The sequence below is a fragment of the Lissotriton helveticus genome, chromosome 12 (genome assembly GCF_964261635.1).
Source record: "Lissotriton helveticus chromosome 12, aLisHel1.1, whole genome shotgun sequence".
NCBI lineage: Eukaryota > Metazoa > Chordata > Amphibia > Caudata > Salamandridae > Lissotriton > Lissotriton helveticus.
The window spans coordinates 51,580,738-51,602,399 of record NC_136073.1 but is presented as its reverse complement, the minus strand read 5'-3'; positions in this window follow the sequence as shown (position 1 = coordinate 51,602,399).

Genomic DNA, 21,662 nt, shown 5'->3' with positions numbered 1-21,662 from the left:
TGTTTCTGGTATCTTCACACACTACCTGGCAAGCATTGGTTTAGTATTCAGTATGTTTCACTTCTTGCATTTTCTGACAGCCATTCCAAGATGGTGACAGCAAATTTTATGTCTGTGCTGACATTATGGATTAGGTCGGTCAAGTATGTTTGTACCTTATAAAACATGGTTATGCTATCCATATTGGTCGATGTCAAGTACATTGAAGTACACAACAGATTTACCATGTACATGTAACTCGCTGATATGAATTTATATACATGACAAGATGGCGGCCACATCACTAGGTAGCTCACACTGCTTGTAGAGGTATGCACAGTCCTTTCTCAGTGTCGATATTGTGAATGTAGCAAGGCTGTAATGCACTTTATATTTGTGTGATCAAGTCCACTTGACGAGTAAGATGCGGCATGTTTTGACTTATGAAGAAATAAATCAACATTGTCAAAGTCTTGTTGTGGTCTCTGAGAGCACGATTTATTGGCATTCATTTGGATGATTATATATATATATATATCTATATTCACTAAAAAACAAAGGTCACAGGAAGTTATGGTTAGGAAATGGAATAATGAAAAACCTTAGAAATTCACAGAAAAAAAACAAAGGTTAAGAAACAAAAGGACATTATAGTTAAGCTCAGGTGTCACTCGTAGAAAACCATAGAAATTCATCTGTTATACTTAGTGAGGTAACTATAACTCACACATCTTCCAATGCACTGCTTATGACTTCACATATTACATCACTCATGATATGCTCAGTGACATAGCTGATGACAGCTCAAATGACATCACTGATGACAACATCCACATAGTCTGATGGAGCAACTCTCACCTCCTATAACCTTTCATACATCCACTCCAACTTACATACTACCATTCTCAGACCCATTCACAAATATATACTAGTACTTACACAGCCACTCACTGATTCATAGATTAACACACAGATCCACTCACTCATCCATACAGGCACTCATACACCCACTCACTAATACAACTACTGCCATATCCAGTCATACACTGATACAGCCACTCATACACTGAGCCAGTTACCCATCAAACTACTCACATACCTACTCACTCACCCACACAGTCAATTACACAGCCACTTACACATAGTGATATACACATTCACTCACTTACTCATACAGACACTAATGTATACTCGCTCACCTAAACAGTCACTGACACCAGCACACACTCACCCATACAGCCACTCCCACGTTCACTCACTCACCCACACAGTCACTGATATGCCCCATCACTTACATGGACTACCTTTCACATACCCAATTACTTACCCGTATAACACTGAGACATGCACTCACTCATGACGTCATACACACTCATTCACCCGTACAGTCCCAAACACAGGCACTCAGTAACCTATAAAGCTGCTGACTCACCCACTCACTCATCACTGACCCACACAGACACTCAGATACCCATACAGGTACTTACTCAATCACTCGCCCATACGGAAACTCATGTACCCACTCATACACCCATAGAGCTACTTACACACCAACTGACAGATACAGATATTCACACACCCACCCCTACATTCACTGAGATACCTAATCACTCACTTATTTCTATTTTCTATTTAGGGGGTTTTCTAAAGCGCTTGGTGACGCACAACGGCGTGTCCCCGCGCTGAGGAGCGGTATTTACTGAAACTTACACAAACGGGACACCTTACTGTGCGAATAATGTAGTTTTGAGCTTGGCTCTAAAGAGTGGTTCTGATGATTCCAATCGCAACGCCGTGGGCAGCTTGTTCCATCTAACAGCTGCAAGGTGCCTGAAAGATCTTCCGCCCATCCGAGCTCTGGATATCTTGGGAACGACTAGGAGTCCTGAGCCGGAAGATCTCAGGGAGCGGGACGGCTCGTAGGATGTCAACAGCCCTTTTAGCGGGAGAGGAGACCTCCCATGGATAATCCGGTGACACGTACATAATGCCTTGAATTCTACCCTGCTTCTAATCGGGAGCCAGTGCAAAGACCGGAGAGCCGCTATGGACGCAGCTCTTCTGGGAAGTCTGAGCACTAGTCGGGCCGCGGCATTCTGTAGAACCTGTAGACGACTCAGATTCTTCTCCAGAGTCCCTAAGTAGAGAAGATTGCCGTAGTCCATTTTTGACGTGACTAGTGCATGTACCAGGGTTTGACGGGCTCTGATGGGTAAGAACTTCAATACCTTCCTGAGACTTTTGAGAGTCCCGAAGCATGATCCAACCACCTGATTAATCTGGGGGCCAAAGGTAAGGTCGGAATCAAACCAAATGCCCAGGTTCTTTGCTTTCTGGCAAGGGATGGGTGTTGGACCTAAGCAAGGCGGCCACCATGCCGACGTCCACGCCGATTGACCTCCCCCCACTACCAGCAGTTCGGTCTTGCCTCCGTTGAGCTTGAGGCAATTGGTGGACATCCAGGCAGCAAGGTCTTGCATGCAAGCTCTGAAGATGTCCGCCGAAGGACCGGGTGCTCGCGACAGGGAGATGACCAACTGCGTGTCGTCGGCATAAGACACCATTCGGAGGCCGTGACTCTCTACTAAGGTGTAGAGTATAGGTATAGAGTCACACACCCACTGAATCATCCATACAAGCACTCATATACCCACTGATTCACCAAGACCCCTTGTAACACTTATAAACATTTTAAAAACAGTCACAGTCACCGGATGATGTCATCTGTGATGTCGTTTGAGATGTCATGAGTGATGTTACTGACCATGTCATGAGTGATATAATATGTGAGGTAATAAGCAGTGCACTGCAGGGGTGTGAGTTATAGTTGCCTCACTAACTATAACTCTAGAGACAGCCTGAATTGCTGAACAGAATTACACAAAAATTTGGCAAAAAGGTAGCTCTTGGTCTAGAAAGCACTCTTTTTGTTAAACGGTGTAAATCCGTTCAATGGTTACTGAGAACTTTAAAGATTTATCAGATATACAACTGTGGCCGCAGTAGATCCGCCATCCCTCCTGATCTCGTGCCTGAGATCTGATTGGCTACCAACACTTCAAACCAGGAAGTGTCGGCAGCCATCTTGTGACTCAGGTGAACCAAGTCACAAGAACAAACTTTTAAAAAAAAATAAAAGGTGGGAGGGTAGATAAACACCCTGACTCTTTAGACCTGTACAGGGTGTCCCACAGATACCCCCAGGGCCCCAAAAAGCTTTTTTTTAAACAATTTAGACAGAAGTTGCATTAGATAGACAAATCCTGCTGAAAGTTTTCTAAAGAAAATAAGCTGGAGCTCCCGCGCTTTGGTTAATTTAGCCCCTTGGGTGGGTCAGGTCTCTGGGGCAAAAAATTTAAATGTGGGGCCCATCATGGGCCCCCGCAGCTCCGGGGATCGCCACCTCCCTGGGGCTAATTGTTTGAAATGAGGGGGCCACACGGCCTCCGCAGCCCCAGCCCAGGAGCTATTTTTTATTATGCGTGGGGGGCTCCAGTCCCCAATGCATCCCCGGGGACCGGCCACCTCCCTAGGGCTAATTGTTTGTGCATATCAGCAGCTCCCTGGGTGTAAAAAAGCAATGCTGGCTCCTGAAGAAGGCGGGAGCCAGTTGGGACCATGGGGGCTTCAGGCTCCCCCTGCAGTCTCTAATGAGATGGCCATGCCACGGGGGTTGGGGTCCCTGGGGCCGAAATTGGCTTCGGGAGTGGGGCCACTCTGCCCCCTCCCGTTTCTTTTAATTAAAACATAAGAGAATGACTCAGGCCCTGGAGATGAAGTCCCGGGGCCCAAAAGGGTCAAGGAAAGGGGGGTACACAGTCATTTGAGCTATCATCAGTGATGTCCTCAATGATGTCACTGACCACGTCATGAGTGATGTTATATGTGAGGTCATAAGCAGTGCACTGCGGGGCGCAAATTATAGTTAACTCAGATAACTCTAACTTCTTAATTTCTCTGGTTTTGAATGAGTAAAATCTGACTATACCTTCCCTGTAACCTTTGATTTTTTTTAGTGACGGTCGCCAGTAGGTATTTATAGTAAGGACCATGTTTCCGTAGGACAACATTTTTTTGACTTATCTATATGTTTGGCGCTGTTTGATGAACCTTCACAAAATGTTCCCAAAAAAGTGTCCTGGTAATTTTAGTTGTGCATGGAATCTTTCGAGGTGATCTGTCAAGCAGGGGCTGAGAAAAAGGGGGTGTAAAAAAGTGTGCTTCCCATGTTAGATCCCAAAGAGTTTTTAGACCCGCCTGTAGCCCGAACCGCTGGACGGAGTTACACCAAATTTGGCAGAAATTTTGATTTTGTTCCACAACACACGCTTTTTGTTATTTGGTGTAAAACTGTTCAGTAGTTTTCAAACTATTAAAAGAAATCAATTTTTTTATATTTACGACAGCAAAGCCTTAGCGAATAATGACGAGCTCGTGAGGAGATCTGTACAGCTGTTTGGCTTCCAACACTTCAACCAGGAAGAGTTGGCAGCCATTTTAAGAGACTGCTTCAGCCGAGTCCTGGACCTGTTTTTAATGAAGCCCTAGGGTGGGCCAGGTCTTGGGGCATTCCAAGTTAAGTAAAAAAAATAGAGGGGTCGCACAGCCCACTTGAAGGGCTTAATAATGCCCCGGGAACTGCCACCTCCCCAGTGCTAAACACAATATTAATGCATGGCCGCATGGACCCCTCACAACTCGCTGTCAGCGCCGGGACACCTCTGTTGGAGGTAGCTGTTGCGCTTTACAAAATGCAATAATAATAATAATAATGGATCCTGGCGCTCCGGGGACCACCGGCTTCCCAGAGCTATAAATTGATAATATAGGGGGTTGCACAGACCTCCCTGGCTCCGGGGATCACCACCCTGGTGCTAATTACTTTTTCTAAATTGAAGGAGGGGGCCACGTGGACAGCCTGTGCTGAAAAAAGGATGGACTGAGCAACACTGCTCCCGGAGCCATATATGGCCCTGGGGACCAGCTCCCCCAGGGCTGGCTCCAGCTATCTGCAGAGGTGTCCACCTACGGGAGATAGCTGTTTGCTTTTGCTTGGCAGGAGCTGTGACAGCTGCCGCCAAGCAAAAGCAAATAGTTTGCTTTCAGTAAGGGATCTATCAGAATGCTTCCACTTACTGGAAGCAAAGTTTTCATATTTTTGCCTGTGGGCAGGGAAGGAGATAAAAGTATTGCTCCCACATGCAAGGAGCTGCATATTTAGCGGCTTTCTGCGGGTGGGAGCAACGCCAGCTCCTGCAGGAGGTGGAAGTTGCCTGGGAGTGTGGGGGCGTTAAGACTCCCTCCACAATCCCAGGGAAAAACTGAAAGAAAGAGCCAGAATAAAGGTCAGAAACTAGCAGAAAGAAGCAACATAAAGGTCCGAAACAAGCAGAAATAGGTAAAATAGAGGTCAGAAACAAGCAGAAAGAGACCAAATAAAAGTTAGAAATGATCAGAAACGGGCAAAATAGAAGTCAGAAACGAGCAGTCCCATGCAGGTAAAAGGTCAGAAATGAGCAGAAAGAGACACAAAGAGAGCAGGAGCGAGCAGAATGAGGCCAAATAATGGGCAGTGCAAGCCAAAACATGCAAAGTAAAGGGCAGGAGCAAGCAGAGAAACGGCAACAAGATGAGCAGAGGTGGCGCAACACTGAAGACAGCAGAAGGTGGCGGACTGCAGGCAAACTGGACAGGAGGACTGTCGCAGGGGGAGTTGGCACAAGGACCTTCTCCTGTGTGCTCCCTTCCTTTTTACTGTGTACACACTGACAGACCCACTAATACACTCACACACCCATTTACAAACCTACTAACACTCATGCACCCACTTGCAGATCCACTCAGGCTCACGTACCCACTGATGGACACATTCAGACACTCATGTACCCCCTCACAGACCCACTCAGAGACACACACCCACTTACAGACCTACTTGGAAACTCATCCACCCATTCACAGATCCACTCACACCCTCACACAACCACTCACAGAACTACTCAGAGACTCTCACACACTCTTACAAACCACTCAGACACATCCACTAACTCACAGACCCACTCAGAAACTCATGTTCCCATTCACAGACTCACTCAGAGACTCAATCACTCATAGAACCACTCGGACACTCATGCACCCACTCAGAGACTCACCATCTACTCAGAGACCCACATACTCTCATGCATCAACCTATAGACCCACCCAGAGACTCACACACTGACTCACAGACCCACTCATACACCCACTTACAAACCCACTCAGGCACTCACACATCCAGTCACAGACCCACTCAGACACTCATGCAGCCACTCTCAGACCCATTCAGAGACTCACACATCGAATCACAGACCCACTCAGACACTCATGCACCCCCTCACGGATCCAACCAATCTCACACATTTACTTACAGACCCATAGTCACTCCCACAGGACCATACAACCACTCAAGCAACCACCCACCTACCTATACAGCCACTCAGGCACCCAGTCTCTAAAGTTACTTGTTACAGTTAGGAAATACAATTTAAAATACCATTGGAATTCACTTAAAAAAACAAAAGTTACAGGGGCATTATAGTTAGGAAATATAATTTTAAAGAAACATAGAAATCCACAGAAAAAAACAAAGCTTTCAAGGACGTTATAGTTAAGAAATAGAATTTTTTAAAATGTAGAAATTTACTGAAAAAGCAAGGGTTACAGGGACATTATAGTTAGGCTCAGATTTCACTCATACAAAACCATTGGAATTCAGCAGTTATAGTTACCTGAGCTAATTATAACGTATACCCCCCACAATACACTGCTTATGACCTCACATTTTACTTCACTTATGACAGGTTCAGTGACATCACTGATGACATCATCCACAGAACTACTTACACACCTACACAACTGCTCATATACCTATTGACAGACCCATACAACTACTGACACACAACTACTCGCTCAAACATAGACCCACGCATACACCCACTCACTCACCTATGTAGGTAATGACAGCCACTCACTTACCCACAAAGCTACTAACACAGAGTCACTCACCCATATATCTCATACAGCCTTAAACACACCCACACAGCTACTCACACACCCACTTCTTTAACTATGCAACCACTCACACAGCCATTCACTCACCCATACAACGACTTACATATCATTCACACATCCATAGAACCATACACACCCATAAACTCACCCATATAGACACTGACTTTCCAATACAGCCACTCACACACAGACTAAATTAACCAAACACCCCCTCACCTATATAGGTACTCAAACACCCACCCCAGAGCCACTTATATAGCCCCTCACCCACACATACAGCTACTCACTAACCAATACAGCCACTCACACACCCACTCACTCACCCACACAGCAACTTACACACCCACCTATTTTTCCATGCAAACTCACACACCTAGTTACATGCCCATACAGCCACTCAGACAGCCACTCACACATGCATTTAGACAGTCTCACAGCCACTCAGATGACATATGTTAGAAATAGTATCACTCATTAGTAATACAGAAAGAATAGTAATTTAACTTATACAGTAGATTACTATAGATCTGAAGTGTCAGAAACATTTAAGAAACACTTTCACTCACTGAATGATGTCATCAGTGATGTCATTTGAGATGTCATGAGTGATGTCACTGACTTTCTCATGAGTGATGTAATAAGTGAGGTCATAAGCAGTGTGTTGTGGGGCCTAAGTTATAATTAGCTAAAGTAACTATAACTGCATAATTTCAAGGGTTCTGTAGGAGTGAAATCTGAGCCAAACTTTATCATCCCTGTAACTTTTGATGCTGGAGATTATTGGTGTCTGTGCCTAATCCTTTTGGATGACAAGATTACAGTAGGTGAATATATATATATATTCAGGCTGTGAAAATGCGGCAGCTCCGGTACCTGAAGTGCAACAACCCACTGGGGTAATTCATGAATTTCAATATTTTGTCCACTGAACAGACTCACTGGATGTTATTTTTACTTTGCACCATGAAGACCAGAAGGCTACGGTGTTGGCCACGCCCACTGGGGCAGGTCGTCAGTACAAGGTTGCAAGGAATGCTGCTCGGTGTTCATTAACAAAACGCAACTGAGGAAGGGAACTCATGCTCTTGAAACACGTCTGGGTGTCTTCAATTTTGCTGCAGTTTGGTATCCTGTGCCTGCATGCAAGCTGCCATTAAAACTGCTTACTCACGTACCTGTTTGACTTCTCTTTTTGGGGCAACTAATTTGACTGACATATATATATTATATATATATATATTATATATATATATATATATATATATACATATATATATATATACATATATATATATTATTCACTAAAAAGACTACAGGTTTCAGGGACGTTATCGTTAGAAATTAGCATTTAGAAAACCTTAGAAATTCACTGAAAAAAACACAGGTTTCAGGGACATTATAGTTAGTTTTACATTTCACTCATACAAAGCCAGAGAAATTTGGCCGTTATAGTTAGTTTAGCTAACTATAACTCACGCCCCCGCAATACACTGCTGATGACGTCACATATTACATCACTCATGATATGGTTAGTGACATATGATATCACTGATGACATCATTCAGTGACTGTTTCTGTAAAGTTTAAATATGTTTTTGTGTGTATATATATATATATATATATATATATATAGATAGATATATATTACCTACTGGCGATAGCCAGAAGGTATATATAGTTAGGATTGTTTTCCATAGGGATATCGCAACATTCTATTGGGAATAACTTTGGCGCCGGTTGAGGAATCTTCCTGAAATTCTTCTTAACTTTGCCTCGCGGCGCTCCGGTCCTTCCCTGAAAGTTTGGGGGGGATTCGTCAAGCGGGGGGCGAGATTAAAGGGGGGTCCCAAAACGTGTTTTCCCCATGTTAATTTCTATAGGGCGGTTGGACTCACTTTTAGCCCGAACGGCTGAATGGTTTTCCACCAAACTTGGCAAAATTGTAAGGACTGGTAGCCCGATGTGCCTTTGCTATGTCTCAAGATATGTGCTCCAGTGGTTTTTATGAAAATTAACTTTGAAAAAATATATATTGAGCTACATTGGGCTATATATATGTTAGAGCCCAAATGTAGCCCAATGTAGCCCAATGTAGCCCACTGTAGCCCAAAGATGGCCACCAGAGACAAAAAAAAACCAAATGTAAACCAAATATCAGCCAGATGTAGCCCAACTATAGCCCAATGACAGAATGTCCCAGAGTGTTCTAAAGAACAACTAGAGCGCTAACAGTCTTACTTATGACAAAAGTATGGCACACCTGAAGTCATCTTGATTGGAATAAAGTGTTAACACTTAAAACATTTAATTTGCAAAGGAACAAAATGAGGGGGTTCATTTTGCCATAGAAATTATGATTAGTGCTGAAGAAAGAAAAATTAGGGCACATTTTGAGTGACTTCTCAAATCCTCTTATATTTCATTAAAAAAATTCTGATATGCAGTCTCCCAAGATGGCCACCAGAGACAAAAGAGCCTGTGCTTAAAAACTCTGTTAGCAAAGCAGGCATTTGAGATTTAAAAAACGTTTTAATATATAAAAACGTTATCCGCTAATAGAATTAGCATTTAAAAAACCTTGCGAATTCAATGAAAAAACCATAGGTTTCAGGCCTTATATAGTTAGGAATTAGCATTTAAAAAACCTTGCGAATTCACTGAAAAAACCATAGGTTTCAGGCCTTATATAGTTAGGAATTAGCATTTAAAAAACCTTTGAAATTCACTGAAAAAAACATAGGTTTCAGGCCTTATATAGTTAGGAATTAGCATTTAAAAAACCTTGCAAATTCACTGAAAAAACCATAGGTTTCAGGCCTTATATAGTTAGGAATTAGCATTTAAAAAACCCTTGAAATTCACTGAAAAAACCATAGATTTCAGGAGTTATATAGTTAGGAATTAGCTTTTAAAAAACCTTTGAACTTCACTCAAAAAACTATAAGTTTTAGTGGTGTTATAGTTAGCTGGACATTTTACTCATAGAAAACCATTGAAATTGCTCCTATATGGTTAGTTGTACTAACTATATTTCGCGCACCCGCAATCCACTGCTGATGATGTCACATATTAGATCATTCATGACATGGTCAGTGACATCACTGATGACATCTCAAATAACATCACTGATGACATCATCCACGTGACAATCACATACACCTTTTCATACACTATTACAATTTTTCATCACTCTTTGTAAAATACAGAGTATCATATTTAAATCCATTGTCACAGCAATACAAGTATCTAAAAATCCACTCAGTGATTCATAGATGTATACACACATCTAATCACTTACCTATGGATTCACTCATACATGCTGTCAATGAACAATAGAACACTATCAAAAATACTTATACATCTATATCGACATTAAACAACAGCACGCATCCTATTCACATATGAAGTCATCCTACTCACTTATGCAAACAATGGATCATACTTACATATTTACTTAGCAAAACACTTATACAAACACCACTTCTATTCATTTAGATGGTAAGTCATACTTAGTGAATTATAAAATCATTATTACAAGTATACAGTTATCCATACAGTCACTCACACAATCATTGTGTCTTATGTATACTTATTTATATACAACAACTGACACATACACTGCCTTTTATTTTTCTAGTTTGTTGGACCTGTACCATTGAGAAATATATTTGCTCATCACCACACCCATAAAGATATTCACTCACCCAAACAACTGTTAGAACATGTAGTTTTAACTTCATATATCTACTGAATCAACTATTCACACATCTTTGGACAGTCACACCCCCCCCCCCCCACCGAACCACACACACTTTCACACTCCCATACAAATACTCAGTTAACTAATCAATAACTAATATAGACTTTCACATAGCTAGTAACCAACTGTAGAATCAGTTTACTCAACAACTGACAAAGTGATACAGATATTCACACAGTTTAGTCACTATCCACTATATTTAGTGAGACATTATAAATTGGTCAAGTAAACAGTCAATTACACTGCTACTAAATCCTCCATCCAAATATTTATTTATATATATCCACTTATTCTTCAATGCAAATTGCTATATATATAATGCATATTTAAATAACGAAGCAAACCACATTCACTGGATGATGTCATCAGTGATGTCATCAGTGATGTCATTTGAGATGTCATCAGTGATGTCACTGACCATGTCATGAATGATCTAATATGTGACATCATTAGCAGTGGATTGCGGGTGCGCGAAATATAGTTAGTACAACTAACTATATAGGAGCAATTTCAATGGTTTTGTATGAGTAAAATGTCCAGCTAACTATAACACCACTAAAACTTATAGTTTTTTGAGTGAATTTCAAAGGTTTTTTAAAAGCTAATTCCTAACTATATAACTCCTGAAATCTATGGTTTTTTCAGTGAATTTCAAAGGTTTTTTAAATGCTAATTCCTAACTATATAAGGCCTGAAACCTATGGTTTTTTCAGTGAATATATATATATATATATATATATATATTATTTGTAACCTCGATTAATGACAATGTCATGAATCTACAGTTTACTGCTACTATTAGTTCTCAGAGGGTTGAGTTTTTGGATGTGGAGGTGTACATTCTAGACAATCAAATCAAAACTGAACTCCATCGCAAGTCCACCGCGGGCAACTCAACGTTGCATGCTAGCAGTGCCCATCCTCCTCATCTGATTCGCAGTATACCATATGGCAAATTCCTTGGTTTGCGGCGCATTTGCAGCCATGAACAGGATTTAGAAAAATGTCAAAATTAAGCTTTAAATAATTTTCTAGCCCGTGGTTACAAACTCCGATTTAGCAAAAACCTTAAAAAGAGCCAATGCCCATTCCCGTGAGTTATGCCTAGTGACCAAACAATAACTCAATTTAGCTAACTCAAGTGAGATCACAACAGAAGATTCACAATCTATTAGGTTCATTACTACCTATTGCAGACAGGATAAAAATATTTGCAAGATAATTTATAAATATTGGCCTATTATCCTAACTGATCTCACTCTAAAATGTTTGTTACCTGCTCTTCCAACCATAAATTTCAGGAGAGCACCCTCCATGAGGGACGCCCTAGTGAAATCTAGCCCAGAGCTTACTTTTAAGACCACTTGGTTATCCAGATCTGGTTTTTTTAAATGCTCATCCTGTCGAGCTTGTACATTTGGGATAAATGTATCTGAGTACTGTACTGCATTTTGTGACATTCCAGAATATATCAAAAGTCACTTTACATGTCACACAGATTTTGCAGTGTACGTTCTTGAGTGCATTTGCCATTTCAAGTACATCAGCAGCATTAAGCTGCCAGTTTTTAATCGCATTTTGCAACACCTGCATGCGATTACAAATTCTGATTCAATCTACCCAGTCGCCCGGCACTTCAAAGCCATCCATTCTAACAGGTTCTGTGACTTAAAGTACTTTGTAATAGGGGCTGTTCGTCCTTCTATTCGAGAGGGTAACCATGAAAGACAGTTACGCCAGTTGGAGTCCTCTTACATTCTTTTACTTGACACCAGAATACCAAATGGACTTAACACCAGTGAGGATCTCCACAACTTTTTATGAATATCTTTTTAGTGAAAGTTATGTGACTATCATTGGATGTAATTTTAGTCAATTTACTACAATTTGCCCATTTGATATCTACTATGTTAGAATATTTTGCATACCTTCTTGCACTTCATATTGGTAGCTTCATTATTAATATTGGCACTTTGTTGCAAATTGATTACACAACTCAACTACTTTTTGCACTAGCCCCACCACTTGTATGTGTTTTTTATCTCTATTTATTGGGGTGTTTTTATGTAGCACTATTTGCATAGTACTTGACACTTGTCTTTAAGTTGTTTTTTTTGTACTTGTTTATTTATTAGCTGCCCTATATTTACCAATGTTTAAATGTTTTTGTAGTTGGCCATCACTAGGTATCAGTTTATACTATTGCTTAATTCAAATATTTATATTTATATAAGCCATGGTTGAACCGTCATATGGTTTAATTTGGCACTTGCCATTATTTTAGAGCCATGACTAACCCATACACATTAGTCTTGTAACATCTTTACTGTTATCGACTTGGCATTTGAGGGGGACAGGAGGAAAAACCCCCTACCCACATGGATCTATTTGCCTACTTTTTCAAAATCAAATTTAAGGGCTGCTTTTTAGACAAACATTCAATTTTGTTTGTTTTATATACATCTGTTTTATAATTAAGTGCTCTCGTAATGATATATGTTTCTTCTATGTCCATTGCACACAATTTCCATTTCCCTCTGTTTGATTGGAAGCACATAATTGAAAAATGATGGTCCGGCATCAGCGCTTCATGTGAACAAGATCGCGGATGCGATTGAAACGCGTCTGAAGCGGACACTTGTCTGAACCACTATGGGTGAATAAAGCACAAGCATGGAACTTTGAAACCCGTTTTCTTGTCATTTTGAAAATCGACTCTGCTGAGGTCTGTACCTGTTTTTGTCCCTCCTTGGAATCGGAGGGCCAGGACTTTGTTTTACATATATATATATATATATTAATATATATATATATGAAGAAAGGATCCCAACCTGTCAATGGACGACAGGCTACGGCAGGGTGCAGACCTCAAGACGCCACATCAAACGGTCAGTTAAGCTCAAAAAACGTATCAACTCCAGTGAGTATGCAGGAAAAACGTTTTATTTTAAATGACGCGTTTCACTCCACAAGGGAGCTTGTTCACATAAGGACACTCAGAAAAAAGTGTAAGTATATATACAAAACATAGGGAGGGGCTTAATACGGGGAACACGCCCAAAAGTAAAAATAGAAATAGTGCACAAGAAAGTATTGTATTAAAGTGATACACGCATGACAGTAAGGTATAGACACGGAAAATGAGGCAGTTGCAAAATGAACACTTGGTAACAGTAAAACATGTAGAAAAAATACAATAATTTGACACATGGTAGATAATATAACATTGAAGTAACTGGCAAAATTACGCTCAGAGACAAACTAAAAAAGTCGCAACCTCTAATAAAGGTACCACATTGGGCAACAAGCAAGTGTAATGACAAAGTGCCAAATATTAATTGAGTGCCAAAAAAGAGGAACCAAAAAGGAGCAAAGGATTTAGTCAATAATATACATATATGTGATCAAGGCCCCACGTGGGCTGAAACGTGTCATAGCGGTGGTGTCGGGCACTGAACAATAAAGAATTTGCACCATCCATCCGGGATCGCCTCGTCTTCATTCAGAGCAGATTGTCCCTGGAGGACGATTTCTTTTCATATATTTATATATCTATACTAATATAATAAAGAGAGAGCCCAAACCTTTGAGGCGGGTAATCTCAGGAACCACAGCACCAATCACAGCACCCAATACAGCGTTGGAAAGGGCAGTTGCAGCAGAAGGACATAGGCTATGCAGACGCCCACTATATACATTTAAAAGGTAAAAGAACCGTGCCAGCAAAGTAGTCTCGTGTGGGCATGTCTGCGTTGTGCTGTAGGCATGTGCTGGGGGGTGACAAACGCTGGGGCGTGTGGTATGTTCCGCCCTTCATGCCATGACTCATATCGTGTGCTAATTCCACCCTGCTCCCATTAAATACCCCTGCACCCCATAATCATAACCCACCCTTACTCCTTAAAATACCCCAACACTCTTAAACACTAACCCATCTTAACCCTATAAATATACCATGTACCCCAAAACCCAAACCTATCCCTAAACCCTAAAAATACCCCTGTACCCCAAAACCCAAACCTATCCCTGCACCCTATAAATACCCCTGTACCTCAAAAGCCAAACCTACCCCTGAACCCTATAAATACCTCTGTACCCCAAAACCCAAACCTAGCCCTGAACCCTGAAAATACCACTGTGCCCCCAAACCACCCCTGAACCTTAAAATACCCCTGTACCCCAAAACCCAAACCTACCCCTGAACCCTAAAAATACCCCTGTACCCCCAAACCAAAACCTAGCCCTAACCCTAAAAATAACCCAGTACCCCAAAACCCAAACCTACCCCTAAACCCTAAAATACCCCTGTACCCCAAACCCCAAACCTAGCCCTGAACCCTAAAAATACCCCTGTACCCCAAAACCCAAACCTAGCCCTGAACCCTAAAAATACCCCTATTCCCCAAAACCCAAACCTAGCCCTGAACCCTAAAGATACCCCTGTACCCCAAAACCCATACCTATCCCTAAACCCTAAAACTACCCCTGTACCCCATAACCCAAAACTATATCTGAACCCTTAAAATACCCAAACACCCCAAAACATATACCTCAGTACCCCAAAACATATACCCCTATACCCATACTTACCTTATCCAAACATTAAAAAAACATGCTTTTACCATTCATGCATTTACAACGAATTTCGTTGTAAATGTATGCGTGATAAAAGCATATAAAATGTAATGCTATGCGTTATAATGGCATTGCGAAGTCATGGTACTTTCATAATGAAAGTATGCGGAGTGATGGTATGCGGAAAGAAAGTTGCAGAATAATGGGTGTTTCCCTCCCCCGGTAAGTACATTGGTGGCACGGTGGCCCACATCTCCTGCAAAATACTCATATTTTTTCACCACCCATTTGAAAAATGCACAGGTCTCTCTCATTGATGGCCAGCACCGACATACACTTTTAGACACACCTCCCGCCACAAGTTCTAGAATTGCGAACTTTAGAGTTGGGGAGCTACGTTCGAATCTTGGCATCAGCTCATCATCCTGTGATTCCAGGCAAATCGCTTTGTCTCCCTGTGCCTACCACAAATGAATGTGTTCTTCTGTAATGTAAATTGTGCTCATGCCATTTTATCGAGTTTGCGCTATATAATATTGTAAGGAAAAATAAAGTAGGGAAACTCGAGTTCACACACTACTGAACGCGCACTCTTAAGTGCATCAGCAGTGCACTGTGAATCGGAGCGTTTCACGGGCCTGCCACAGATAAGAAATGCTATCAAAATGAAATCCTACAAAACAATATACTACTGGCCGGCAGCAATTCATACCCGGACAACGTCGGGATGGGCTGCTAGTATATATATATATATATATATATATATATATATATATATATATATATATATATATATATATATACGACGACCTTTCCCGGCTGTTCCCAGTCTCAGATTACGGCGAGTCTGTGTGGGTGCCGGACACCCTCTTTATGAAAACGACTGTTTCTTCCCACTTGCGAAGAAAATTTCACAGACTGCTCACGATGCTTCAAAAGTTTTATTTAGCACGAAATCAGCAGCTCACTACCGACGCGTTTCGCCACTTAAGGCTTGGTCACGGTGAAAGTGATCAATTACAAGCTTCTATTTACATCTTAAATCATAAACACAAAGGAAGGACTTAACGTGTTGATTTACACAGACTGAATTGTAGTCGCCATCTTGAAGTGTAGCATTATAGCAAACAGATTATACACAAATTATGCATATTTGCACTTGCTTTATATCGCCCAAGTGGGCTATTGATACAGTAATAATTTTATGCCACGAATTCCTGGAATTTTATAACCTCTATTTGGGCATTAATTGCAAAATATATATTCTTAAGAATAATATCACCACAAAACATATCGTCCCAAGGACTATCGTCTGATCTAACAAACTCATGCCCAAGTGGGCGCATGTACCATATTGTGTTTACTTAAACTGTTTACAATTTGAAAAAATATTGCCCAAGTGGGCTATTCACAAGTGGCGCTTCTTGTCTCCAAATCAATGTTACGTCTGTCCTCCAGATCTCATTGCACACTCCTGCATGGAAAAGATGTAATCATTTAAAATTCATGTGTTCAACATATGTACAAATTAAAAACTAGAGAGAGATGTCAGGACAATATTACATTTTCATAGATGAACTGCCATTTCTTCACTACAATTCATTCCATTTGGGTGTAGGGTCTCGAAGTCAATGATGTATTTAGACTCGAGAATTCTCAGCTGTCGCAGCCTATCACCCCCCCTTACATTCTCTTTGACTGCATCAAGTACCACAAATCTCAACAAGTTATCATTTTGGTTGTGGTATGTTTTGTAATGTCTGGCAACAGGGTACAGTTCGTTGTTATTTCTAATTGCCCGTTTGTGTTCTAATATCCTAATTTTTGCCCTGTGTTTGGTACTTCCGATGTAAAATTTCCCACAGGGACAAATTAGACAATACACACAATACTCAGTATTGCAGTCAAAATTACCCATGATGGAAAATGGTCTGGATTTGTTGGGCATTTGGATTTTCTTGCAGTTCGCACTTCCCTTACAGGCCTTGCACCTCATACAACACAAATCCTGTTTTGTTCCTGGCTACGGTTTTCTTTTTTGATGAAACCATATTCACACTTAGCTCATCTTTAAGTGATCTTCCCTTACGAAAGGTGATCTGGGGGTTCTCCGTTATGTGTTTGCTCAGGAGTTTATCAGTGGTTAAAATTGGCCAGTTTTTTGTCAATATCTTCCTCACCTGATATGCTTGCCCAGAATACGTGGTGATAAACCTTACTGTCCCTTCTTCCTCACTCAGATTTCTTTGTTTGGGTACAAGTAGATCGGTTCTTGCCATGCTATCAACTCTGACTATTGCTTGGTTTATGGTTTTTGCAGGGTAGCCTCTTTCTTTAAACCTGTCTACCATCACTTGTTTTTCTTTCTCAAAGTTGAAGCTATCACTGCTGTTGCGTTTGGCTCTTAACAGCTCTCCAAAAGGTATGCTTTGGATGAGGCTGTAAGGATGGGCACTCGTCGCAAACAGCAAGCTGTTCCCAGCTGTATCTTTTCTGTGCAAGCTCGTGGACAGTTTGTTGTTTTTAACCTCCACTATGGTGTCAAGAAAGATAACCTTCTCTCTACTTATATGAGAAGTTAATTTGATGTTCATCTCATTATCATTCAGACTGGCGATGTATCTCCTGGCACTCACTTCATCTCCCCTCCAGATACAGAAGATATCATCTATAAAGCGAATCCAGAGTATCACTCTTTCCCCCTGGTCGCCTTGGCTACTGGACACCTGCTCCTCCCACCAGCCCATGAATAAATTCGCGTAGCTGGGGGCGAAGCAGGTGCCCATCGCCGTGCCCTGTATCTGCCTGTATAGTTGATCATTAAAATAAAAAAAGTTGTTAGATAAACAAAATTGTATCATTTTGATCAACATGTCACTATGTAACTGAGCAGTAATTGATCTCGCTCTAAGAAAATGTCTGACTGCCTGGATGCCAGTTTCATGTTTTATTGATGTGTATAAACTGGTCACATCCATAGTTATCAATAAATAGTCAGATTCCCAGGTTAGGTCATGGATTAGGTTTAAGAAGTGCATGGTATCTCTGAGGTAAGCAGGTAGGGACATTACAAAAGGTCTCAAGAAGTAATCTATATATTTAGATGTTACCTCTAATTGTGACCCCATTGATGACACTATAGGTCTCCCTGGTGGACATAGTGGGTTCTTGTGCAATTTTGGGAGTAGGTATAGGACTGGTGTTTTTGGATATTTACATTTCAGTCCTAGATATTCTCCTTTTTCCAAAATTCCCTGTTCGTACCAATTCAATAACATGCCATCATATGTCACATGAGAGTCATATAGCTCCTCCATAGAAGATTTACTATAACATTGTGTATCATCAAGTTGTGATTGACCTTCTCTCAGGTATTCAGTCTTGCCCCACACCACGACATTTCCTCCCTTATCCGAATTGCGGATTACAATTGAATCATCGTTTTTAAGTGAATCAAGTGCCTCATATTGCAATCTGGACAAATTATATTTAGCCAATCCAGCAGTACTGTATCGAATTTTCTTTAAATCTTTGATAACACTCCGCTCAAACACATCTATTGCATCACTCTGAACAAGAGGAACAAATGTGGATTTTGGCTTAAAGCCACTCTTACATGGTAGTGCTGTTATTACTGCATCATTGTCAGTATTAGGGGCAATATCCTCCACTAAATCATTCTCATTTCTCACTTGTATAGAGGTCACCTCTGGCATTGACGGATCAGTTAAATCATTGGGAAGCATAGTTGTAGATACTCTTAATGTTTGATTATGAAACCATTTTTTCAATTTCAATTTACGAATAAAACAAAAAGTATCTATTCGTGTTTGAACATAGTCCATTCTCCTCATTGGACAAAAGGATAACCCCAACGAAAGTAAGTCAGTTTCAGTGTTGTTTAACTCACGTTTTGAGAGGTTGACAACTGTCATCATGTTCCTTTTCTTGCTCTGGTCTGCATTGGTGGTGGTGCGGGCATGTTGGAATCTCCTTTGCTTCCTCCGCCTCGCTTTTTGGTTCCTCTGGATCCTCTTGCTATGCCGCGAAAGTTTCGTCCTCTGCCCCTGTGAAAATCCTGATCCACTTGGCCCCCTTGCTGGTTTTGTTTCGCTTGGTTGAGCATTTGGAATTGCGTGAGAAAATTAATTCTTCCCGTAACTGCTTTTTGAATTGGCGTTCCCGGTGCACTGCCTGTCGCATCAGAAATATTCCCATCAGATGCATCACTCTCTTCAGGAGCAGTACTTTCTCCTTCCAGTGTAAGGTTTACTTTGCTAGTATCTATTTCGTTCATATTCGCTTTTTGAAACAAATGATCATATTTCTTATGAAATGTTAGGGTTCTGCCAGATTGATAATCTTGAAAGTCTCTTAAACATTTCCTTTGCTTACGTGCTGTTATTTCATCTTCCAGTTTGTTAAGGCGCACATCCAGTTTGGCCATGAAATCTTGAATCTTTTCTTGGGTGGTAATACCGGCCAATTCTAGCAATATATCATCAATTTGTTTTAATAATTTGGCTCTGTCCTTTATAGCGTATTTAATTAGGATGCGCATCCTTGTTGCGGTGCAATCTTTTGTATTACTCGCCCACTCTTCCAACATTTCTGGATCTGGATTATCGAAAGTGGGGATGGTGTAAATCCTCAACCCTCTAGGTGCACGCTGGGCATCCAGATATTTCTGTAGGGACTCTGCTTCCCACCATTTTGCTACCTCTTTGCGGTGCAATTTATCCAACTTATTAAATAGCTGTTGTATCTTTACTTCGTTAGTTAGGAGGACTTGGCCTCCTTGTTGTTGTTGGCCCTCATTTCCAGCAACGGGGTTAGTAAAGAAAAGCCGGTCCGACATCTCTCTTCTTTTAGCTTCAAAGCGAGCCGCCATTTTCGTGCTTTATTTTGTGTGTTTGTTAAGCGCTAATCCTAACGCTTTAGCATCATGCGTGGGCTCTCACGTTGCAATCACGCTTACAACCCACTCCGTTACCGCAAATGCGCAAGTTCCGTGGCTCACCAGGTCTCCTTGCACTGGCACTCACCGCGTTTGTCTCCAGCGGGAGTTGCCGAGCTCGGGTTCCACTCCGGGTTTTACTCAGCCACACTGCTCACACGCTGATAATCCTCCGGTCTCTCAGGGACTTCTTATGAACTTGCTTACCGCCGTCTCCCAACGCGGTGTACACCGCTTACTTATTTCAGAAGATCCTCACGGCGGAATTATTTGCGGGAAACCAGGAACATTTGAAAATGTACACGACGACCTTTCCCGGCTGTTCCCAGTCTCAGATTACGGCGAGTCTGTGTGGGTGCTGGACACCCTCTTTATGAAAACGACTGTTTCTTCCCACTTGCGAAGAAAATTTCACAGACTGCTCACGATGCTTCAAAAGTTTTATTTAGCACGAAATCAGCAGCTCACTACCGACGCGTTTCGCCACTTAAGGCTTGGTCACGGTGAAAGTGATCAATTACAAGCTTCTATTTACATCTTAAATCATAAACACAAAGGAAGGACTTAACGTGTTGATTTACACAGACTGAATTGTAGTCGCCATCTTGAAGTGTAGCATTATAGCAAACAGATTATACACAAATTATGCATATTTGCACTTGCTTTATATCGCCCAAGTGGGCTATTGATACAGTAATAATTTTATGCCACGAATTCCTGGAATTTTATAACCTCTATTTGGGCATTAATTGCAAAATATATATTCTTAAGAATAATATCACCACAAAACATATCGTCCCAAGGACTATCGTCTGATCTAACAAACTCATGCCCAAGTGGGCGCATGTACCATATTGTGTTTACTTAAACTGTTTACAATTTGAAAAAATATTGCCCAAGTGGGCTATTCACAAGTGGCGCTTCTTGTCTCCAAATCAATGTTACGTCTGTCCTCCAGATCTCATTGCACACTCCTGCATGGAAAAGATGTAATCATTTAAAATTCATGTGTTCAACATATGTACAAATTAAAAACTAGAGAGAGATGTCAGGACAATATTACATTTTCATAGATGAACTGCCATTTCTTCACTACAATTCATTCCATTTGGGTGTAGGGTCTCGAAGTCAATGATGTATTTAGACTCGAGAATTCTCAGCTGTCGCAGCCTATCACCCCCCCTTACATTCTCTTTGACTGCATCAAGTACCACAAATCTCAACAAGTTATCATTTTGGTTGTGGTATGTTTTGTAATGTCTGGCAACAGGGTACAGTTCGTTGTAAACAGTTTAAGTAAACACAATATGGTACATGCGCCCACTTGGGCATGAGTTTGTTAGA